The following is a 26,072-nucleotide window of genomic DNA, read 5'->3' as shown; positions in this document are numbered from 1 at the left end:
CTCTAAATGATTATTCACAAGCAGCCACAGGACTGGTAGGGACAGAGAAACCACCTTTTACAAACATTAATGGATATCCCATGCCATTATATGTTGTAAGTATGTGATCTGCTTTTTTATCTTGATTTTACAAGGGATTAGAGTTAAGCAATTACATGAATCTCAGAAGAGACTTTGAACTTTGAAACATTGTTGATACTAATAGACTATGGGGACTTTTCAAGTATAACTAAATACACTTTTCATTATGATATTGTTACAAACTTATGGGGAACATGGAGTGGAATGCGGTATTTTGAATGTAATTGGCCCCCACAATATCATAGGAACAGACATCATTAGGAGGTATGACTTTGTTGGAATGGTTGTGGTTTTGTTGAAGGACATGTGTCATTGTGGAGGCAGGCTTTGAGGTCCTATATGTGCTCAAGATATCATCCAGTGTTTCAGTTCACTTCCTGTTGCATTCTGATCAAGATGTACACAGCACCTTGTCTGCCTGCATGCCATCATGCTCCCTACAATGATGATAATGGAGTAGACCTCCGAACTTTAAGCTGCCCCTTAAATTAATGTTTTTCTTTATAAGAGTTGTCATGGTCATGGTGTCTCTTCACAGCAATAGAAATCCTAAGGCATTATTATTTTGTTGTTGGTGTATATATTTCCCTTCTTTTGGTTTTGCTGGTATGAGATTATTTCCTGTGTTTTCATGTTTATAGTTAACCTCTTAAAGTTTGAGTGTTACTTCTATAACCTTCTGTAAGGACAGGTTTATAATGTTTAAATTTGACTTTATCATGGAATAACTTATTTTCTTTATCTATGGTGATTAAAAGTTTTGCTGGGTATGGTAGTCTGGGCTGGCATTCATGGTCTCTTAGAGTCCGTCTAGGACCTTCTGTGTTTTAGAGTTTACTTGGAAAAAAATCAAGTATAATTCCAATAGGTATTTTATATGTTACTTGGCCTTTTACCCTTGTAGTTTAATATACTTTCTTTGCTGTGAAGTTTGATGCTTTGATTATTATGTGGTGAGGACACTTTTTTTTCTGGTCCAAACTATTTGGTGCTCTATATGTGTTTCTTGCGCCTTTGTAGGCATCTACTTCTGTAGGTTAGGAAAATTTTCTTTTATAATTTTCTTGAAAATATTTTCTTGGCCTTTGAACTAATATACTTCTTCTTCTTCTTCTTCTTCTTCTTCTTCTTCTTCTTCTTCTTCTTCTTCTTCTTTTTTTGGTTTTTCTTTTTTATTTATTTACTTATTTTATATAGCCAAGTCCATTTAAATGAAAACAAACATTTATAGACAATATTTGGAAATTTGGGCGTCATTCTTTCCAAACTACTTCCTGCTGGTAAGGGGCGCTGTAATGGGGGATTCTAAGAAGATTCAGAAATCCTGGCTGTAGTCTGTAGAACGTTCCATCCAAAGACAAAAGAATATATTTTATACTCTGCTCCACATGGAACCTTCTCTAAAATCGACCACATACTAGGTGGCATAACAAACCTCAACAGATACAAGAGAATAGGAATAGTCCCCTGTATCTTATCAGACCACCATGCTTTAAAATTGGAATTCAACAACAACACAAATAGCAGAAAATCTGCAAACTCATGGAAACTGAACAATGTGCAATTGCACCACTCCTGGGTCAAACAAGAAATAAAGAAAGAAATTAAGGACCTTCTAATATTCAACGAGAATGAGGACACAACATACCTGAACTTATGGGACACCTTGAAAGCAGTGTTACGAGGGAAGTAAGTGCCCATATGAAGAAAACAGAGGATAGTCACATAAGAGAATTAACAGCCCAACTGAAAGCCTTAGAACAGAGAGAAGCAAACTCACCCCATAGGAGTAGACGTCAGGAAATAATCAACTTGAGGGCTGAAATCAACAAAATAGAAAACAGGAAAACAATACAAAAAAATCAATGCAACGAAGAGTTGGTTTTTTGAGAAAATCAACAAGATAGACAAACCTTTATCCAAATTAATGGAAACGCATAGAGAGAACATGCAAATTAACAAAATCAGAAACGAAAAGGGGAACATAACAATGGACACAGAGGAAATCCAGAATTTTCAGGTCATACTTTGAAAAATCTGTATTCCACAAAAATTGAAAATTCAAAGGAAATGGACAAATTTCTGGATAACTATCACTTACAAAAATTATATCCTCCTTCTTGTATTCCTGTTACTCTTAGGTATGGTCTTTTCATAGTGTTCCAGATTATTTTGTGTCAGGGATTTTTGAGAGATGCTTGAAATTCTCTCTTCCATCTCTTGTATTCTGTTAACTCATATTTGCCTCTGTATTTCTTGCTTGGATTTCTAAATTATCTTCAGAATTGCCTCAGTTTGTGTTTTCTTCATTGCTTCCATTTTTACTTTCAGGTCGTGAACAGTTTTATTGGTTTCCTTCCACTGGGTTTTGTTTTTTTTTTTTTTTTTTTTTGTTTGTTTTGTTTTCTTTAATAGCTTTTTTTATATCACACAATTGTTTCTGTTTTCTTGGCCTTCTTTAAGGGGTTTATTTACCTTTATGGACCTCTATCATCTTCATACAGGTGGTTTTAAGGTCTTTTTCTTCTGCTTCAGCTGTGTTGGAGTATTCAGGGCCTGCTGTGGTAGGATAATTGGGATGTAGTACAGACATGTTGCCCTAACTGTTACTGATTGTGTGTTTGGGGTGATTATAGATCTAGGTGTTGATTTCTCCTAGGTCAAAAGAGGATGGTCTGTGGGATCCACAGCAGGTATGGAAAAGAGGAAAGAGAGACTGCAGCTTGAAGGAGCCTGAGGGATTGGGTCTTCTAAGGGAAAATAAAGAACAGAGAAGGTAGGGAAGTCTACCTTACTTGCAGGGTTCTCAAACTCTTTCCTCCTAATGCTTTTAGAAGCAGTAAAAATTTCTTTGGAGAAGAGATTCTGACCTGCTAAGCTACCTGTTAGTCACATATGAAACTCTAGTGATACAGATTTTATGAATTGTCACACAGGCTGAATGGATTTTTCAGTGATGCAGCTGCCTTTATGTCATCCATGCTTCTGTAAGTGACCCCTTCACCTATATTCTTGTAAGTATTCCCAATAAATTTTGGCTTGTCAAGTGGTCTTTTGTCTGTTGTTAGTTGCCCACATAATGACTCTTAAAGCTTCTAAACTGTGTCTTCTATCATATTTTATTGGAAAATTGAGTGAATTTCTACAGATTTCACTCATGGAGGGAGCAGCAGTGACTAGTTTGAACAATAATTCAATCCACAGACTGGAACTTTCTGGAGACGAGAACCCAAAGGTTGCTTAGTCATTTGCTTCAGCATGTAAGCAGAGAACTGTGCTCAATATTCACCTTGGTAAGATCAAGGACCCATTGCTCTGAGACAAAGTTATCACATTTTCAAAACTAGTTGACTTGCCTGTGACACACTCATATTTGACAGAAGTGCACTATATCCCAAACCTTTGGGTTTTGGTTTTTGATATAATTGTTGGAGTTATTTGTCTGAGGCTATAGACAGATGAAGAGTGAATAATTTTTAATACTACCACCAAAAACTGAGTGGAGTTGGCTGGCTGCAAAGCTCTTTGTCTGCATGTTGTTACTTAGGAAGATGTACATTGGTCCAGCACACTATACTGAGATCATAGTTTTAGACAACAGAGCACAATTGTGGAAGGATAGCTAAGAGTGGATGAATTTTCTTGTCATTTTCTTTTAGTACTAACATCAAAGTTCATTTCATTGTGTGTGTATTTGGATATCAGGTTCCTGGGGTGTACCAGGCAGGGAACTGGGATGCAGTGACTATATAGACCATTATGCAAGTTCTTGTCATTTCCCAGAAACCGGATAGACCTCCTATCCTGGGAAGACTTGGAAGTTGCAGGCTCCTCACTGTGCTGATTCTTTTGGCACACCAGGCTCATTGTTCTAACAAAGAGATTCTCATTATAATGTGCCATAGGAAGGTGAGCACCTGCCATTTACTAGTCTTGCTGGGAGAGAATTTGGGATTTGTTTCTGGGTATGATGCTGATGTTTCACCTCCTCAGGAATGTAGATTTATAGTGCAAGAATATAGTTCCCCATGCCATCCTAACTAAAGCTAGGGAAAGGGGGCTGGGAAGCAGATTAACAGGATCTAGGGTGGTTTCCCTGGGCTGGATGCTCAGTTTGACCAAAAGTTGTAGCTACAATTTTCCTATGTGTCACTTCTATCTGTGACACAGCTCCCCCTGTGTTACTTTTGCAAACCTTAGCTGATACTAACCACAGGACATGTGGTTCCCCCATGGGAAGCAGAATAATTTCCTTCTCCCAGGCATATCTACATCATAACCCCTAAAACCTGACTGTGTCATCTTATGTCAGCGTTGTATTGATACTTAACATGATGGCTTAAAGACAGGGAACTGTTGGATGGGCCAGTGTGATCACAGGATCATCAAAACTGAAGACTGGAAGAAGGCAGGAGTGAGAGTTAGAGGTATTTAAATATGCTCTGATGATATCTCTGAAGGTGGAGTTGTCTGGGGCCAAGGTGTGCTCATGGGTCTAGGAGAGGTCAAGGAGAATGTTTCCATCTGGTGGACTTTCTTTTTACAGGAAAGGGTCCCTGAAAATGTCTTGGTTTGGCCTTCATGGCCCAGACAAGACTTCTGAGCTCTAGAATTATAAGACAATAAAACTTTCAAAAATTGAGTGCATGGCAATTTGTTACAGTGGGGAAAAAAGTACTCTGATGTACACACATTCCCCACTTCTTCCCTCCTGTTTGCCTTTCCCTATTAAAATGTCTTTGCCTTTAAGTAGCATTTCTATTTTCAGAGCACTAGGGAATAGAGCACTACTAGGTGTCTTTGATGGAGACTTTTGTCTCTCCCCTGTGGGTTTCCCTCTTGGGGTGAGAAAAAGAAACATAACTACTCTTTAGTTCTGCTTATCTTTTCTTTCCTTTTCATTCTTCTTTTTTGCATGGCCATGCTGATCTGTAGAATTTCTTCTGAACTTTCCAATCAGTTTCCTTTTTTCTAGTCTTTTCAATATTTTCCCATTATAAGCTGCAGGTTCTAAACTGGAGATTCCTCTGGGTTAATGCTTCACTCTCAGGATCACCCACCTTTCCAGAGAGTCCCTCAACATATTTTATTCCCTATAGAAGAGCTCATTTGTGATTTTGTTGTCTCTCCTTGCTTTCCCTTCCTTTCTCTTATGGTTTATTTTCTTTTTCCTTATTATTTGGTCACCATTATGAATGAATAACTAACACAAAAATGACATTGCTTGAAATCCTATAATTCACTCCCACTGATGCTCTTCCTTTGCCAGGCCCAGAATTAGTACTCTTCTGCCATGTGAAGGGTCCCACTGATCTATGTGCTATCATCCCTCATTTTATTTTTGGCTGTTTTTTCATGACCCGTTTCCTCTAAATTTAATATTTTTTTCACTACTTGGCTTTCTTTGGAGGCTGGCATACTCTCTATTCTCACTGTATTTTGTTGTACACCAGGGAATCAAGAATAATTCTTCCTGGGATGGGAAGAAACAGCTCAGGTAATAAAATCATTACTGTGCAATCATAAGGACATTAGTTCTATCCACAGAACCCACATAATAAAATCTGTGTTGTGGTATGTACTTGTAATCCTAGTGCAGAAGAGGCAGAGACAGATGTATCCTCTCTAGGTTCAGCAGACAGCTAGACTAGCTTAATTGGTGAGTTTGAGGCCAGTGAGAAATCCTGTCTCAAAAAAACAACATGTATAATACCCAAGGAATGATGCTCCAAGATGGCCTCTGGCCTCTACATGTACAGACCTATGTATGCAGAAACACATGAAAATACACACACACACACACACACACACACACACACACACACACACACACAGGGGTGGGGGTGGGGATTACTGAGAATCATTGAAAAGGACCTGTGTGTTGGGAGGCAGTAGGAACTCCAGTCCTGTGTCCCTGGATTCTAGCAGCCAAACATTCTTACAAATGGCACATCCCACAGGGGAAACAGCCACTGCCATTGTCCCTTAGTTGAAATTCTGACACAGAGCTTAAACTCAGTGTCACACATAGATTCTTTGTATGCCTAATAAAATAGCCAAGGGCTAGATATTCACAAATGCAGATTTATTTAAAACACATCTCTTCTTTTCTCCTATGAAATCTAATTGCTTTTCTTTTCAGAAAGTTGGAAAGTTGGAAAAATGGAAGCAGGTCAGAAATTGATATTCTGTAGTCACGAATGCTATTTATATTCTGCAAACATACTGCAAAGTACAAACAGTTCAACAGTGAAATGAATCAAGAATCCAAAAACATTTTCAAGGCTTCCCACAGACCCTTGTGTGGGTTACTTTAACTATCCTCTTCCTCACAATTTTTATTTTAAACTGTGGTAAAATACATGTGACATAAAAAAGATCAGTTAAATCATTTTTAGTGTACAACTCAGTGATTTCAATTACATTCATGATGTTATGCTAACATTATCACTGTCTTCTTTCCAAAATGTCCTTATCATTCTAAACAGAAACTCTGCCATAAGCAATAACTCCCTACTCCCTGGCTCCTGGCTTCAGATAATTTCTAATTTATGAATTTTCCTATTCTAGCTATTTCATGAGAGTGAAATCATGTTATTGGTTTTTAATGCCTGAATAATATTCCTTTATACTTTGTACCATTATGATCCATTCCTTTTATGAATGACTGCTCTTTCTCCCTCTCTTTCACACACATACATACACATATGCACACAAACACACTTTGTATGTCCATTCATCTGCTGAGTGGTGAATTGTTTCCAGCTTTTGATGGTGGTAAATAATGCTTCAAAAGAATATAGGCTTACCATTATCTGGATCTTCATTTTCAATTATTTTGGGTGAATGTATGCTTTGAAGCAGAACAACTGGACATAATAGTAGTTTTAGGTTTAATGTCCATCAAGCTGTTTTCTACAGTGGTGAAACCATTTACATTTCTACAAGCAATGTATAAGATATATCTTCAATTTTAAGTTTTAAAAAAGATTTATTCATTTTATTTCATTTGTGAGTGTTTTCAGTGCCTGTGGAAGTCACAAGAAGGCATTCAGTCTCCTGAGACTGGAGTTATGGATGGTTGTGCACTCCCATGTAGGTGCTATGAATTTAACTCAGGTCCTCTGCAAGGGCAACAAATATTTTTAACCACCTAGCCATATCTCCAGTCTAAGCCTTGATTTTACACCCATAATTCCAAATTAGAAAACAAAACAAAATTATCAGTGATTGTTTCAAGGGGCTGGAGAGATGGCTCACTGGTTAAGAGCACTAGCCACTCTTTCAGAACACCATTAAGAATGGTGTGCTGCTGATGGCAGTACATTTCAAGAAGTGATTCATCAATATTGACTATTTCTAAATTTAAAAAATTCTAACACAATACACAAAGATTCAACAAGCAATAATCATGAAAATAGTTTTATTGCAAGCAATCTAAAGTTTGTCATGAATCCACACAAGGTAGGTCACCCCCACAATATTTCATCCTAAGGTACTAACAAAGCCTCCACAGTGTCCTTTACATGGGGACACACTGGGGAAAAAAAAATCAAGTTTATGTAAAGCAAACAAGAACAAATTGTTCCAGCCAGGATTTCTAGATATAAGTATTTGAAGGAATCCTGCTGGAAGATGGGAAGGTCAGTACAGAGGGTAAGCTGGATCCAGCTGATGATGGAGCAGGGGCTTTGGACTTTGTCCAGCAGGAGACTATTGACCATTATTCTGGAAAAGATAGTCTGTATGTGATGTAGTGGGCTATAGGGAAGCAAGCTTTGAGGTTCAAAAAGCAGGTTTGAGTGTTCTAGAAAAAAAAAAAAGAAAAGAAAAAAATGGGTTCAACATGAGAGGAGGCAGAGAAGGGTCTAATGATCTAGATGAATATTTTAATTTACTGTGGTGCTTGGAAGTATACATTTGTGTGAGACCCAAAGATCTGTTCAGCTAAAAGGGATGTCATCTGAGAATGTGGGACCAGGATGAGCTTCATTTGGGGTTAGTGGTGATACGTCCTGTGTGGAGTAGGTGATTAACAGAAGATAGAGATGCTGTGAGGGAGGCAGGAATCAGATGTAAAGACAATAGCTTGGAAAGGAAAAAAGATTCTTGATTGCAGGAGGAGCCAGCAGTTAGAGTCAGGATCATTGTGCATTTAATAAAGATACTAATGGTGATCCACAGAGTCCAGCTCCACCTTTCAGGTGTATGGATGAGGTGGGGAATCATTATTGGACAAGAGTTCTTTCCCATGCTTAAGAACTTTTAAAAGCCTAGGAAGTGTGTTTACATATCCACTGTGTGTGTGTGTGTGTGTGTGTGTGTGTGTGTGTGTGTGTGTGTGTGTGTATCTGTGTACACATGGCGGGTGGTGTGAGTACTCATGGCATGTGTGAAGGAATAGCCATGGTGTATATATATGTGTCTTGGTGGTAGAGCACAGTATAGGATGAAGCAAATGAGGTTCATGAACTCACAGGCAGGAAAGCAAATTAAGAACAGAGCTTTTCAGCCTTCCTACTTCCCACATGGGACCTTAGTGCTCCATGAAAAGAGGGCCCAGGTATCCTGACCTAAGACATAGAGCAGAAATATTGGCACCCAAGATAAAATAAGTGGCTTCTAACCACACCATCTGCTTTATTGATTCACTTCCTTTCTTTTTCTTCCTTCTCTCACTTCTTTTCTCTTCTTACCAGTCTTGGGTTAGTCATTTCTTCTGTTTTAGTACTCTGCTTGTCATTGGGTTTCAGAAATATATCAAGGCCCTATGCCTGCTCTCCAGGGCTCCCTGGACTTGGATGGAGAACAAGTAAAGGAAGAATACCCCTGGTCTGCAAAGTTAGAAGTTCAAGGATGAAGGCTACTCAGGCCTGTCTGGAGACTCACCAAGTCCCAGAGGAAGTAGGGCTCTGGTTCCAAACTCATGGCTATCATTGTCCTCTCTCACCATTCTCCAATTAAGGTGCCATCTTTCTGACTCCCTAACCACTGGAAAAATTCAGGGAATGGCTGGCTCTTTTTCTAGAGAACATGGAAAGATTCAGGTGTGGAACCAGCCAACAACACTGACAGATGCCACAGCAAGCACTGGCTCTGAGCCCAGAACAGAGGAATAAAATTCACACCTGGCCAGTTTCAGGACCTGTGGTAGTTGGTTCATGGATTGATATTCTGCAGCAGTTTCACTAACATCCTCCTGAAATTGGGACTATTCCTTCTCTTCTTGGCAAACTTGAGTATATCTTTTGTAATGCTCACAAGAATTTGGGGATTTACTGCACCCCAAGTTTCTCACCCATAAAAAGGAGCCCCAGAACCTCATAGCTTGTCTGGGAGAGTTAGAGAGAACAAGAATCACCAGAGAGGGCTGTGGTCATAATCCTTCTATTGTTTCTGGCTTTAAAAGTTTTTTTTTCCCCCCAAGGTGAAATTCACATAACATAAAGTTAAGTGAAAAATTCAAGGGTGTTCATCACACATAATGCTATTTAAACATTTCTTTCTCTAGTTTCAAAATAGTTTCATCACCCACAAAAAAAAAATCCTATGCTTTATGACTTCTCCCGGTGAAATGGGAATAAATGTTTATTCATAGCCCAGGGAGGTCATCACAGAAACAGACAAAAAAAAAAAAAAAAAAAAAAAAAAAAAAAAAAAGTGATATCACCAAGTCTAGCTTAATGAACGACGTGAGTTTATAGGTGCTATTTACAGAAACATAGGTGAAGTGTTATTTACAGAAATATGGTGAGGCAATATTTACAAGAACATAAATGACTAAAAGGCAGCAATATCATCAAAAAGCCTTCCCCAGCCTGAGTGATGACTCTCCAATCCCAGCCTGAGTGATGATTCCTGGATCTCCTCCCCAGAAGCCCAGCCAGTCAAAAAGTCTCTTAGCATTGTTACTTTTTAAAAATTTTTTATTTAATTTAATTTATTATTTTACATGTCAATCCCAGTTCCCTCTCCCTCCCTCCCTCCCTCCCTCCCTTTTATCCTCTCTGCCCCCTCACATGTACCCTGACCACCCTCCCCTCCCATCTCCCCACCCCAATTCCACATGTAGAGCAATGCCATCCAAGTGGGGTCATGTAGATCTGTCAGGTCATTTGAAGTAGGGACTAGAACTTCTTTCCTGTCTCTATGTTAAGGCAGTATCCCTCCATGGGGGATGTGTTCCCAAGGTCCTTTTGTGCACCAGGGATACATCCTGGTTCCACTGTCTGAGGTCCCTTAGACTGCTCAGTCCTTCTGGTTGAGACCCATATTCAGGGGGGCCTGAGTCAGTCCCATGCTGGCTTCCCAGCTATCAGTCTGGGGGCTCATCAGTCAGCTCTTCCTTGTTCAGGTCAGCTGTCTCTATGTGTTTCTGCAACCTGGTCTTGTTCTCTAGGTCTGCATCTGGATTCTAGTTCGACTCAGTGTTTAGTTATGGGTGTTTCCTTTTGTTTCCAACAGGTATTAGATGAGGGCTCTATGGATAAATTAGTTAGGAACAAAAGACAGGAGAGAGAGAGAGAGAGAGAGAGAGAGAGAGAGAGAGAGAGAGAGAGAGAGAGAGAGAACATAAAAGAGAGAGCCTATATTGGTTTGAAGAGAAAACTGAACCTAAAGAAAGGTCTAGAGACCTACAAGACTGCCGCCAACTAACAATTTGAGCAACTGTGCAAAGGCTACCATAAATGTCCTTCCCGGATAGTGAGATCAACAAGTAACTTATGCATTGTTACTGTTTGAATAACTCTTGGAGGGCCTTGAGAGTCTTGTAAGTTTCAGAAGCTTTCCTAGCCTTGTGAGTTTTATTTACTTCCTGAGCCTTACTGAAGACATTTACACACTCTCTCTACCTAAGAAGCTACTGTTTGCATCCTCTTTCTGCCTTAGTCTGGCTGTGGGTTGCCTTACTCCCTGTGGGCTTGCCTGTTCTGGGCATTTAAAATAGCAAGAATCACATATGAGTGTTATGGGATGGTACCCTATAACAAAGGGTCCTAATCTCCTCTTCTTAACAAGATGTCAGTCATATTGGATTAGGTCCACTCTAATGACCTCAATTTAACTTTAATTATCTCTGTAAAGTTGCTATTAGCAGCCCCAGTGCACACTAGTAACTTCAAAAACAAGTATTTTTTTTTTTTTTAAGAGCTGGGTAAGGTTCACAGAAAAATAAATAGCATATAGAGATATTTCCCATATACCTCCTCCGGGTCTTATACCAACGCCTGTCAGGATCATCCATAGTGCAGGATGCACCAGTACTTCCTATTTCCGGGGGTGGAGGGCAAATGTGGTTGCTCACTGAGACATCTCTCTCCAGCCTTTTCTTCTCATCTCGGTCTGGACAGTACTTTATTGTAAGTTAGATTAGGTTAACTAATTAGAAAGACCCACTCTAAATGTGGGCTGCACCATTCCATTTGCAAGTGTTCAAGGGTTCTCTAACAAAACAAACAAACAAACAAACAAAAAACAAAAACAAAAAACCAAAAAACAAAAACAAGTAAAAAAAAGCAACCAATGTTCATCACTCTCTGCTTCCTGTGGATGCAATATGACCAGTGACAAGCCTTCTCAAAGACCTGTTCTGCCACAACTTTCTTAACATGGTAGAGTATATTCTCAACTATGAGCCCAAATAAATCTTTCCTTAAGTTTTTTTTTTTTTCAGGAATTTTGTGATGGCAACAGTGAAAGTAACTAAGTAACCAAGATGAGAGTAGAGATGAAGCTCTGAAGACTTCCTTCTGATAAAGAAACCTGATTCTACATGTGACTCACAGAAATATAAGCAGGGTTATGTGATTTCCCAGGTGATGGCCGATCCCGGGAAGAGAAGCAGAGCCAGAGGTATGAGTAGTGCCTGGAAGGGACCACATAGTCTGCACACATTAACATCCGAGATCTTACCATTTTCTTGGTGACAGGCTCTATTTAGCATTGGACCAATTATGAGATCACTGAGGTGCAATCTTTGGGCAACAAAAGAAAGAATGAGAGGGCGGGGATAAGGGAACACCTGAGTTCACAGAATCCTGGATGCCATTTAACATGGGCAACTGTGGTTGAGTATGGAGCTAGAGGTTTTCAAAAGAGATGCAAGACAAAACTTTCTAGGCTCTGGGGACATAAGCTGTGAGAGTGGCTGCCGAGGAAAAGCTTTGCTCATGCATTCATAAAGCCTAAGTGTCAAAAGCAGCCTTGGAGTGCTCTTGTTCAATTCCCCTTTCAAGAGTCTGTAATATCTCCCCCACTTGCAATGACAGGAGGTTCATTACTGTCACCTTCTGGCCACATTTGCTCTGTTGGGCCTAAGCTCCTAGGCTTCTCTTTTCTGTCACTCAGGAAACAAATTCTGACCTGTGTTGGTGAGCGCACTCCTGAAGATCAGTTGCATAGCTCCGAAGACACATCAGGTTCAAGCCTACCAGGTTTTGGAGGGCACAGAGCCAGCGCCTGTTGGCATCCAGACCCATCTGTGAGACACTCTGATCACAGGTTTCTGGGCTGCAGGCATATCTTCTCATTAGTGTCAGCAATCAAAGCTGACCCAGGAGATGCTTACTGCAAGGAGATAGAGAATAATCAGCCCCTTCTGTATCACCTCTGCCTCCAGTTCCAACATCTGTGGCTGAGAGCAAGAACCCTGCTTATCTACCCACCCAAATGGAGCTTTTAGCACTCATTATCACTGACTGTCCTGTATAGGGAGTTGTACCCTCCAACACTTCTTTTGGCTATATTTGTACTTCCATGGAGCTCCTTCCCCTCCACAGGTGATCAAGAAGCAAGCTAGAGGTCCTAATCTACAAATCCAAGCATGTTGTAGACATCTTCTGATATCCATGATCATCTCCTATACTACATATGCCAAAGCAGGTCTTGTGTCTATATCAGGCAGGCTGCCATCCTGGATGTGTCCTTACCTGAGCATTCATAGTTACCTGCTGCTTTTCCTATTGCAGCAGTCATCTGGCTTTCCTGGCCACTTTCCTTCCCCAGGACTACTTGAGTCTGGTTTTGAAGCTGTTTTGAAGCATATCCTCTCTGCTCCCAATCCCTCCATGGCTCCATTGCCTTGTTCTAACCTATCTCCTGCATACCTGTTTAGCCTTGTCCTGCCCCCCACCTTCTTTTGAATTTACATTCTTTGCTAGTTTGAGCCCCAGATACCTACCCATTCTGTAATATGCTTCATGCTGCCTCCTCTCCAAAGAATGTTAGCCCCTGCTGTCTGATATTATTTCTCTTACAGGCACTAAAAATCCTACTCAAGTGCCCTTCTTTTGAGGCCTCCTTCAATATAATACATATATTTATCATTCGCTCATTTATTCATTCATTCACAAATTCTGACAATTGTCCACAAGACTTTTGATCCTCTTCCCCATAAAACTTAGAGATAGGTAAGACAGATGCCCCTCCCCATCTCTCTCTCCTGTGAAATGGTATTTGTGTTAAGATTCAAGTAGGACTCTCACAGGGAGAAGAAGACTGTAGACAGAAGTATGCAAAGGAAGGAAGGGCAGTGGTGCATTTGAGAATATTAAAGTATCCATATTTCAGCATACAAGATGTTAGGGAGAATAAGGTGAGGTTGGAAAGAGGTGATAACTAGACTATCAAGAAAGAGAAGGTGATACCTAAGCTTAGGGTGGTGCTTCAGCTAGAGAGTAGTATGGCAGGAGGGAATTCTGCCAGTTTTCAAAATAGAAATCTGCCTTTCATGGTTTTTGGTTGGATGAGGGAAGGCGAAGGAAAAGGTCAGGCTGTATCCATTGTTAGTGGCACAACAGTACATATAGCATATAAGTAGTATTATGGCTGCAGAATCCCACACTGAGAGCCCCATGGATCTAGATCACATGTGTGAGAGGCCCAGAGACAGACAGGGGGTGGGGGAGGACACTGTGAGTCTCTGACCTGCATAGTTAGTTGGTGCTCGGCACAAATGCTATCTGATTCTTAAAGCTATAAAGTTCCTCTGGCAGTGGCCTGCATGACCTTGATAACAAGGAAGATGCTTCCTGAACGCCAAGGATGCATTGGTTCCTGTGACCCCAGGAAACACTCAAAGCATACCAATCCTAGGTGAGAAGGGACTTTGGCTACCTCCCACAAGCCCCTTTGTCCTTTCCACTTTAGTTTCTGTTTATGTTATTAATCAGAGCCCTGTCCATTCAAGCCATCCTATTTCCATTTGCAGTTTATAGAGGTTATCTAGTGTTGGGCTTTTTTTTTTTTTTAAAGCCACTTAAGCATGCCTCCCCTTCCCCCAGTCCTCCTCAGCAGCCCTTGTTCTTTAAATACTGGGGAACTGAGCTCCTTGGAGGGCTTCAGCCAGCACTCAGCTGGTCCTAGCTCTTGCTAGCCCTGTCTCCAGCTCCAAGCACTTAAAGCAGCCCTTGCAGAGTCAGCAGTACCCGATCCCCCTGTACAGGAAGCACACACTTCAGCATTTAGCTTGTGCTTGCTAATGTGCTCCGATGTAATTGTTTCCAGAGCCCAGGAAGTGGGGGTTGTGTGGTAAGGGCAGCTCTGGGGCTGCAGGCCCAGGATTCAGAGCCATTTCCACCCTTTTGAGGAACACAGCAAAAGAACTACTCTGGGTCTTCAGGACATCTGTGAAGGAGTGAAGATGGTAGATGTGTGCTTTCAGGAGGGCAAACGAAGTGGTCATGGATCAGTTGGGGGCTGTTAATGTGTGATGGAAGGAGAAGTTTTAGTTCACTGCTTTACAGAAGGAAGCCCCCTCTAACCCACTCACAGAAGAACTTTCCATGGTCTACTTCCCTATCTTTGCAATACAGATGGTGAAGTTTAGATTAGGAAGAATGGTTAGTGACCTGCATAGTAGGTGCTTGGTAACTGGGGCGGATCAAAGTTACACCATTGTTCTTGGCTTGTATGTAATTTGGGGAAAGGTTTTTAACCTCTCTGGAACTCAGTGATTTCATCTGTAGAATGAAAATGAAGACCTCATTCTCTTAAGATTCTTTGTAATGGCCTTGTAAGTAGAATCAGATGGACATGATGCTAGCTGCACACAGACTATGGCCTCCTTAGGCTTTAGTTGGACCCTATACACACACAGGGAACTTAATAGCTATTCTCTAAGAATATGGTATGAGAAGAGGGCATCACTTTATATTCAGTCTATTTTCCTTTCACATGGGACCAGCCCTAGGTTCCTGCAGCCTCTCTAGGCCAGTGCTGGTTCTCTGGCATCAAAGACAAAGCAGAGTATATCTTCCTGTCTCCCTTCAATAATTGTTCTAAGATACAGCACTGTTTACGCAGTGTCTCCTGGCTGTCTGAGAGGTCCACATCTGTCTCTAGGATGCTCAAATCATTCCGTACACTTTACTTGGTCCCATGACATCCTCACAGGTGTATGTCACCACCTTGCTCCGCAGACTCTATCGGAGATTTTTCTGTTCCTCTTCCCCTTCCCCTTTCTTGCCCTTTCTTTGGGCCTTGGTTTTGTTAGTCTTAATATGTTGATAGTCAAGGTAGCACTTCACAGGGTGTTCATGGGAACATATAGAAGTTTCTATTCTACTGCTATGCACATCCATCATTGTTTGCTGTGGGGTATGGTTGCCTTTAAGACCATAGATGCTTTCTGGAGACTTGTGGGCAAATATTCCTCCCATAATGTTTGATTTAAAAAGCTTGACTTGGAGGAGAAAATAAAGCAACAGCATTTTTTTCATGTATTATTAATATCCATAAGTGGAGGAAGGGATGAGCTTTCTTCCAAAGACTTTCATTCTTGGAGATGTCAGCCTTTAAGAAATTTTACTTCTAAAAGTTTTACTTATTGAAAATTGGGCTGTAAAAGGAAGAAAGTGAAATCTCTCCACAGGTAGCATGATAAAGAAACAGTGGGCAGGACATATCCTGCCACATGGGCTAAAGAGAGGAAGGCTGAGGTCCTGGAAAGAGAGAGAGAGAAAGAGCTACTCTCATTCCCTAATTCATTTATTTGCCGTCAGATCTTGGGTAGTTTGGTATTCACACTGTCATTCTTTCTCCCATTCTGATTTCTCATTCTTCTCTCCCCCTCCTTTTTCCCTTTGCCAGTGCTCTGTATCTCTGAGGGAAGCAAATTAGGAACATTATCAGTACTGTACAAATGAAAAGTAGAAGATTTTCAAACTCCATACCAGGAAAAAGGGGTGTGTAGGAGTTTTCTGGGGATCATGGTCCATATGAAGGCAGGAGGTGTGTTGTGGGTAATCTTGGATCCATGTCATGTCATAAGGAAGAACTGATTCTCCTTTTTCCCCTCATAGTCTTTCTTCACCCCTCCCCTTTTACTTCCCTCCTTTTTTGTTATTTCCTAGGGTTACCTTTTGGGCTTCCATAACTAGAGAAAAAGCACTGCCCCCATTCCAGTCTTTTGGTATCTAATGGGAGATCAAGGATGCATTAGGCATGGAGGAAGCCCCTTCATTGATCAAGATGTCTGCCTTTGGAAGCTGAAGGAAGCTTAGTCCATGGAAGTATTTTGCAAACACTCATTGGGTTCAACTCTTTCCTAATGTCTGATGGAGTCATTCTGCCTGTTCATCTATGCCAAGTCTATTTCATTGACCTAAGAGAACAATGTATGTCACAGAATGATCTCTGAGAAGTGTCCTAATATGGACTCATTCTGCCCAAACAAATTTAACATCTTACGAGAATCTATTATTATAGATATCAATGGAAGGCACGAGAAGCCAAGGATGCCTATTGAGTTTCCCACATGAACAGCTTGGTCTATGACTATATTTTGATTATGACAAGAACCATGGAGGAAGAGGACCAGGGCAGCTCTCTCATTTTGGAAAGGATGAGTTTGATGCTTAGGTGGATGTTTGAGAAGTCTGACAGCATGTGCATGGAACCCAGGAGAGTGGTCTCAACTACAGGTAAAAATTTGGAAGCTGCAACTCTAGTGGTTATAAAAGATGCTCCAGAAGGAATGATTTTTTTTAATGATAGTAAACAGCATGAAGCAAAATGAACCCTGGGTATGAAGATGTGTTCAGAAGTCATAGTTCTCAAGAAAGAAACTGAGAAAAAGAAGTATGGTGTGCAGAAGTTAGTTTTCCAGTGATTTTTCCAATTTTGGAGGAGGTGAGATCTCGGTATGAACCTTCTGAGATAGTTAACTCCAGTGTCATTTCCACTGTAGGTCAGACTTTACCCTTGACCTTCTCATCATTCTTAATAAACAGAATGATCCCAGTGCTAATGATTGGGATGCAGAGAAACTGGAAGTGAATGTGCCCTCAAATTGCTCATTCTCTACAGACCAGCCAACATTATGAGAAATGTGGGCTCAGAAGGCTGCAGACCTGTCCACCTGAAGACATAGCATATGGGAGAACTCTGTGCCTGCAAGCCCTTCAATAAAAGGAAGACATGTTTAATGTGCTGACAATATTACTTGGGTACAAAGACAATTCCCCCCAAGATCAAATTGATAACAACAGGTTCCTTCACAGAGCCTGATTTATTTGCCAAGTAGACATCTCCCCTGTGCGACCACGTTGCTAAACCTGTCACCCCTGATACTGGGACTAGACAAATACCCTCTCTGGAATTCAGGTACTGCTTGGAGAATGAAATCATAACTCACTTTAGAAGTCGGTGATACATATTTATACTCTGACGGGCATGAGCCTGAAAGCTCTTCACTGTGCATTCCCTGGCTTTGGATGGGCGTCAATCTTCTCTGCAGTTTATTAACACAGCTGCCACTCAAGCCAGATTTACCATCACCTGACTGACTGTACTGAGACAGTTCATCATGGGAACATTCACTTAATTTGCCCTATCCGAATTGTTCCCTGCAACGTGGATGTCTGATATGGCTTCATAAATGACATTTCTTTTCTGTTGGAAAAATCTTTCTGGCCCCCTTTCTTGTAGCCTCTCTAGCTTCTTATTTAAGGGAAGCAATAAATGTCAAAACTATCTATTGCCTTAGTGAAGAGAAGTTGACATAGAAGGCCAAACAAAACCCATATAAACTGCCCTTGCCCTAGACAGAATAAGTGTGGTTTAATGAACAGTGCTAATTTCTTTTTTTAGTAGACTTAGAAAGTTTGATTATATAGAAAAACCAACCAACCAACCAACTAGCTTACTATCTTATATTCTTCCAGGGACTATTTCCCACCTTTGTGTTCTCTCCCAGAGGACTCAGTTCTTTCTTCCTCTTTCAGATTGACTCAGGTATCACTTGTAAGCACTTAATCTATGCAAGACACTGAGACAGACTTTTTCATTTACTACCCAGCTTAATGATGGAAGGTGAGTGTAATTGTTCTCATAGACTTTAAGAGGCATTAAAGCTTGAGGGAAGATTGAACTTACTTGGGTTCTTCTGGATCTGAGTCCATGAGCAGTTTTCTCTTTCAAGGTGATATCCAGACCCACACCCAGACCTTCTTGTATACTAAGTGCTTTAGCTATTTCATGTAAACTCAAGAACAACCTTAGGCAAAATGTCGAATTTTAGCTACCATTAATAAGTTGGGAAATGGAAGTCTGAAGATGCAGGTAGCTTGTTCAAAGTCTCTTAGATGCCGAGAACAATGGGATCCAGACTTAGGTCTCTGTGCCACCCAGGGCTGTGTTATTATTCAGTTTTCTGACTATGTCCAACTAGAACCCCTTGAGTTCAAATTCCTCCACTATAACCACAGCCATGTTTAGTGAAGAGCCATATAGGCTATCATCACATCACGGCTGCAAGATGTGGGCAGAGGAGACAGACTGGATTCTTCTTGGAGGGAGCATGTTCTTCAGTGTATGAGTATGTGCTCAGTCATCTGCAACATTTCTGACAGAAAAATGTTCATTTCTCTTAATTGGAATTTGTGGGAAGTACCTGGGTCTGCTCTTGGGGAATGACTTTGGTGGATACATGTATGTTAAAGGTTTTGGCATTGAACTTGCCACAGATAATAGCTGAAAAGACAATGTACGGAGAGGGATGATAGAGCCTAGTTTGGCCAAGAAAGTTGAGCTACTCATTCTACCAAGAATTTGGTAGTGGTGACATTGGCACTTGCTGCTCCCTCAAGCCATGTATAACCTGGGTCTATCCTCCCAGTGTATTCTGTTAGCACTCAGCATGATCTCCTTAGGGAGCCCTTTTTTTCTGATCCTACCTCCAAGGCTCTTTCCCTGGTTACCTCCTACCTTCTCCTAAAGGAGCTTCCTTCACTCTCAAGGAGTTACCTCTCCCACAGTGTCCCCTGCCCAGCTTGTGGCTGGCTCAACTTCCCTTCTGGAAAGCCCCACCAAGTTTCATAAGAGCTTCAACAAAGCCATATGAGCCTGAACCTGACTTCATAATCTAGTGTTCAGACTCCCTTCTTCTCTAAGCTCCTGCCTTACCAACAGGAATTGCCTTCTGATGACTCACTTGGAAAGACAATATTCTAGGGTCTTCTTATTCATATGGGCACTATGTTCTATTGTATCCCTTTCTCATGTCTATCTTCCAATACAAATCTAATTCTAACAGATGATCTAAAGGAATAGGTTCCGTAGTATGGATTAATAAATCAAGGCACCAAGAAATTAAATTATGTAACTTCCTTAATGGAATTTGGATTTAAGCCCAATTCTGTCAAGTCCATCCATTTTTTTCTATTCTGATAGTATTATTGAAAAGAAATGAAGTAGATCTTGAAAAGTCAAGGCTGCTGTACTAGTTTTCTGTGGCGACTGTAACAAGCTATCCCAGACTGGTTATTTTAAAGAACAAATGTTTGTTGCTACATTTGTCTGGAGGCTAGAAGTACTAGATCAGGGTGGTGAAGAGTTGTTTGTTTTCTGATGGACATGGGGCCCTTTCCCTTTGGCTTATAAATGGACATTTGCAACCTAAACCAGATGTGTGCTAAGTTCAGAATCAAGACTTCAGTGTGTGTGTGTGTGTGTGTGTGTGTGTGTTTGTGTGACTCTGAGATCATAGAGCATATTAAAATTATATTGGAAATAACATACTGGGAACACATGAAGTCTAGATACCGATTCCAGATTGTGATGGAATTTAGTGTTTAGTGAAGTGATATCTGTGGAACAATGTGGATAAATGGTATGGGTTCTATTCATTGGTCAGAGGTGATAGTGCATGGGTGGGCTATATTTCTACTTCATGTATTTTGCCAAATCAATTGCAATTCAGTGAAGATTTCAACGTACATCATGAAATCACAAAGTACTAGACATAGCTAAGATTAAATAAAGAATATGGGCATGGCAAGCAGTCCTCCTCTAAATATCGCATAAAACCATGAAGCCAAAAAGGAAAAGTCGACTGGGATATAGATCATTTGGTAGACTCCTTATCTAATATACAGCAAGCCTTGAGTTCCATCCTTAGGTCTCCATTAAATTTCCGTTGAACCAAGTGTTGGGGTTGGAAAGATGGATCAGTGGTTCAGAACACTTGTTGTTGCAGAGACCCAGGTTTTGTTCCTCCTACCCACACAGTAGTTTACAACCACCCTTAACTCTAGTTCCAAGGATCTGGCATCATCTTCTGACCTCTATGGGTGGCAGGCACACAATGACTCACATATATACATGTAGACAAACACTCATGCACATAAAATGAAGACCTACAAAAATGAATTTAAAACCAGTCATGGTGGCACATATCTGTAATCTCTGAACTCACAAGGAAAGGGCAAGAAGATCATAAATTCAAGGTCATCCTAGGACTACATAGTGAGTTCAAGGTCAACCTGGGACACCTGAGGTCCTGTCTCAAAAGAGGAAACAGCAAAAAAACAAACCAAACTTCACCAACCCCTAGGACTGACATGGTGGAAAGAAATAGTTGAATATTAATGTTGTCCTCTGACCTCCACTTGCATGCTGCCTGCCAAATAAATAAATAAATAAATAAATAAATAAATAAATAAATAAATCTAATAATAATAAAAAAATATTGGAGAAGGAAAAGAAAAGTAATACAAATAATTTAGCAAATTATGTTGGCCAGAATGCTGTAGGCCAAAAATTAGACGATGAGCTAGTGAAAATGTCTCTAACAAGTGATAGAGAGGTAATTAACTTACCAATAAAAATTCTGAGAAATTCTAAGGGTGGGATAAAAGAAAAAAAATGGAGAAAAAAACATAATGATTCCTTTCTAGACAAAAAAAAATTCAGCTGCCTAATATGAGTTTACAAAGCTATATATCCTCATTTGGAACTAAAGAAATAATACAGATGAACTTGCTTTTGATGTATTATGCATTGGTTTAATTGGGGATAGGGAAACTGAAAAAGTCAAGCACTGTTGTGGTGTAGTGATACTGTGACTTGCCTGGGAAATTTGGCATATTCAATTTAGTTAAGCAGTCCTATTTTCTCTCCTCTTTCTTCCTCTTTCCAACCTTCTGTCTTAATCAGGGTTTTATTGCTGTGGTAAAACATGATGACCATAAATAACTTGGAGAACAAAGGGTTTGTTGTCCATTGCTGAGGAAAGTCAGAGCAGGAACTCAAATAGGGCAGGGACCTGGAGGCAGAAGCTAATACAGAGGCCATGGTGTGTGTGTGTGTGTGTGTGTGTGTGTGTGTGTGTGTGTGTGTGTGTGTGTGTGTGTGTGTGTTTGCAGGGCAGGGCACTACTTCTCATGGCTATTCAGCCTCCTTTCTTATAGCACCCTAGAATCTTCTGCCCAGGGTTGTCCGTACCCAAGTGTTCTGTGCCCTTCCATATTGATTAATAATTACAAAAATGTCCTACAGTAGGCAAACCATATGGAGCAATTTCTCAGTTTGGAGTTCCTCTTCCCAAATGACTCCAGCTTGTGTCAAGTTGAAACAAAACTAGCCAGGACACATCCTTTCTTTGCTTTCCATCGTCTGTGTCTCCGTGTTTTATCCTTATCCTTGTCTCTTGCTACACAGCCAAATCTTGTGGTTTGAATGAGATACCCCTCATAGTCTCTGGCATTTGAGTACTTGTTCCCCAGCTGGTGGCACTGTTTGGGGAGGCTTAGGAGCTGTAGCCTTGCTGGAGGAAGTATGTCACTGGATTGGGCTTTGAGAGTGTAAAAGAGTCTGTATTCCCAGTTCATTCTTTCTGTTTTCTGCTTGTGGTTTGAGCCATAATCTCTCAGTTTGCTGCTTCCAGACTAGCCTCTTCTCCCAAGGTCTGAGATTACAGATATGCACCATCGTGCCCTGCTCAAGTAATTCTATTTGCAAGTATCTCATAGAGATTACCTTAGTTAAAAAAGATTTCATTTTCTTTTTTTCGATTGTACGCACATGTGTGTATGTCTGTGTTTTTATTTGTGTCTGTCTGTCTGTCTGTCTGTCTGCCTTTCTGCCTCTCTTTCTCTCCATGTGTGTGCACATGAATGCAGGTGCACTGTTGAGGTCAAAATTGTTAAGTCCCCTGGAGCAAGAGTTATAGATAGTTGTAAGCCACCTGATATAAGGTGCTGGGAACAGAACTCAGGTCCCCTACAAAAGCACTATGAACTCTTAGTCCCTGAGTCATTTCATTATCCCCAAGATTATCCTAGTTTTGTACTAAGGGGCCTTGGACAGCACAAGAGGAGTTTCTGCAGTTCAAGCCCTCAGCATTTTTCCATAGTACCAAGTTAAAGTTCTACTAGAAGAATGAGTTATTACTCTCTGTTTACTTATACCCACTATTGTCCATTGTAAAAGTTTTACTAATCTGATATACACAAAGTGATCTTATTTTAATTTGCATTTCTTTAACAATGAGGTTGGTTATCTTCTCACATGTTTATGGTAGTCATTAGGGTAACTCTCCACAAAACTGTTGGATACCATATTTTGCTAATTCTCTTATTGGCTTGTCTTTGACTTGTATGAGTTCTGCATGCTAATGTTTTGTCAGTTAGATCCATTACAATAGCTTTTGCATCTGTGTTATCTTTTATTCAATACATTCTTTGCCACACATTAATTTACACATTTATATGCAGTCAAATTGATCAATATTTTTGTGATTGGTATCTTTTATATTTTAACAAATTCCTTCCTACCAAGGTGGAAAAGATATTTTCTTCTAAAACTTGAAAAGTAGAACTCATTACTATGATAAATTTAAAATATACTCAAAATTTAGAAAATAAAGTTTAAAGTTTTCCCTTTATTTTAATAACAACCAACTTCTTACTACTTTTTTTTTTTTTTTCTGTTTTGCCCCTATCTCTCTTAAACTTTTCTGGGACACTAGAAAAAAAGCACCTCAGATTTTATAACACCAACCCAATATTTGTGTGTTGCCTAGTTTTATGGCAACTTTTTACAAGATATAGTCACTTTGAGATCTTAGCTGAGAAATGCCTCTATAAAATTGAGCTGTAGGCGAGTCTGTAGAGCATTTTCTAAATTAGTGATTGATGTGGGAGGACCCAGCCCACCTTGCCCTTGGGTCTGTAGGAAAGCATGCTGAACAAACTATAAGGAGCAAGCCAGTAAGCAACACCCATCCATGGCCTCTGCATCATTGCCTGCCTCCAGGCTCCTGTTCTGCTTGAGTTCCTGTCTTGACTTCCTTCAATGATGAGCAGTGATATGGAATCATAAGTCAAATGAATCCTTTCTGCTTCTAAGTTGCTTTTGGATATGGTCTTTCATCACAGCAATAGTAGCCATAACTAAGAAAATTAGCTTATAAGAAATATTTTATGACACAAACCTGCCTTTTGCATCTAATAATATATCTTTTCCATTAACTGAGATTATAACATAAAATGCATGTGCATATCCTAGGGATATTGCAGTCAGTTGCTTTATTATTCATGGATAATTTAAAAAGTTTTATCTTGTTTTTAGTGTGTGTGAAATAGATAGATGTATAGATAGATAAAATAGATGATAGATAGATAATAGATAGATAGATTATGGATGGTGCCTCCCAAGACTAGAAGAGGTTGTGATATACCTAGGATCTTGACTTACAGGAGGTTGTGAGGGAGAAAAAGAAAAGGTGAGGGCATGAGAGAGATACAAAGGGACTGATGGAGAGAGAAAGGAGAGAGTGAGACTGTCTAAATTTTTTTTCTGGTTTATTGTTGCTTTTATTGTATATAATGTTGTTGATATTTGTGTTCTTATGTTCAGTGTCTCTATAAAACTTATTGATTTTGGTATTTATTTGTAGATTTCCTTAAATTATCTGTGTAGGGAAATACCTCAATGGTAAATAATGGCAATTTTTCATTTTGCTAATATTCTTTTCTTGTCTTATTGCACTGGGTAGGATTTTCAGTTCAGGTTTAGTAGAAGTTATGATGATGCTCTGAACTTTAAAAGAGCTATTTCCGGTGCTTCACCATTTGCAGTATTTGCTGTAGGTTTTGAGTGGAGGGATAAAGAAATCTGTTTAATTCTAAGATATTTTAATATTTTTATTATGAATATACAATATTTTGTAAGCTACTTTTCTCATTATCTGTTTAGCTACCCTGTGACTTAAAACTTCTACTGATGGGCTGAATTACAGACTAAATGATTTTATTGTATTCTGATTATTTTACGAAGTGCTGGGTTTCCATATAGTCTTAGTTAGAGTTCTGTTTTTGTGAAGAGACACCATGACCATGGCAGCTCTTAGAGAGAAAACATTTCATTGTGGGTGGCTGGCTTTCAGTTTCAGACATCCAGTCTGTTACAATAATGACGCAGAGCAGTTCAAGCTGATGTGCTTCTGCTGAGAGTGCTGCATCTTGCAGGCAATGGGAATCTGACTGAAACCCTGAGGGAAGCTGGAGAAAAAGAGACCTCAAAGGCCCCTTTCCCTCAGGGGTACACTTCCTCCAACAAGGCCACAGCTCTTAATAACAGTGCCACTCTTTTGGGGGGCCATTTTCTAGTACACATTCGTTCTGCCCACCCCCACATCTTCCCCAGAATTCATTGTTGTTTGTTGTCTTTCCCTAGGTTTGGATTTTTGTTTTGTTTTGTTTTTAACTTTATAATTTTTTATTTTGTATGTATGGGTATTTTGCCTGCATGTATGCCTGTATACCATGTGTTTACCTGGTACCCACAGGTGCCAGAAAAGGGCATGGGATTACCCAGGACTGTTATGAACAGTTGGTAGCTATTGTATGGGTGCTAGGAATCGAACCTGAGTCCTCTGGAAAAACAGTAAGGGCTCTTCCCACTAAGCTATCTCCCCAGCCTGTTGTCATTTGTTTTCTTGATGGTGGCCGCTTTGACTTGGATGAGATGGAATCTCAAAGTAGTTTTAATTTACATTTTGCTAAAGGCTCAGGATGTTGAATGCTTTAAGAAACCATTTATTGGCCATTGTATTGCATTGTTTGAGAACTATTTGTTCACATCATTGCTTAGTTTTTTGAGTGGCAGCTTGTTTTATGATGCTTACCTTTTGCCCTTCTTTATGTATTGTAGATGCTAAGCTCTTTCATGAAATACAGTTGGCAGATTTCCCATCTGTAGGCTGTCTGTTGATTCTGTTGATAGTTTCTTTTATTGTGAAGGACCCCTTTAATTTAGGGAACACAAATCAAGAGCAAAATTCTAAAAATTTTAAAGGTAAAATCATTCTTAAACAATGAAGACAAATACTGTTTGAATAAATCATGCTACAAGGAAGTTATAGTTTAGCTAAAATCTTAAAATTTTGATATTCAAATAAATAATATTGATAATTTTTGTTTGTTGTGCTTGTAATTTATGTTATTGTGAAATGACTTTCATAATGTATGTATTTTTCAAGGATATTCTGTTTTTTCTTCTAATTTATTGTTATAAAATATTCATTATTTTCTAAGGTTTTTTTTTATTATGTCTTGATTCTATACAGTATCTTCCCCTTCACTTTTCTCAAAGATTCCAGTTTTCAGTTCACTTAGTATGTGAGACATATTCATTGACATTTCTGACTAAGACTTGGAACTTATTGGTTTCTTCTTATGATTGCATTAATGTATGTATCAGACACATCG

The sequence above is a fragment of the Phodopus roborovskii genome, unplaced genomic scaffold (assembly GCF_943737965.1).
Source record: "Phodopus roborovskii unplaced genomic scaffold, PHOROB, whole genome shotgun sequence".
Lineage (NCBI taxonomy): Eukaryota > Metazoa > Chordata > Mammalia > Rodentia > Cricetidae > Phodopus > Phodopus roborovskii.
Note: the sequence above shows the minus strand (reverse complement) of the source record.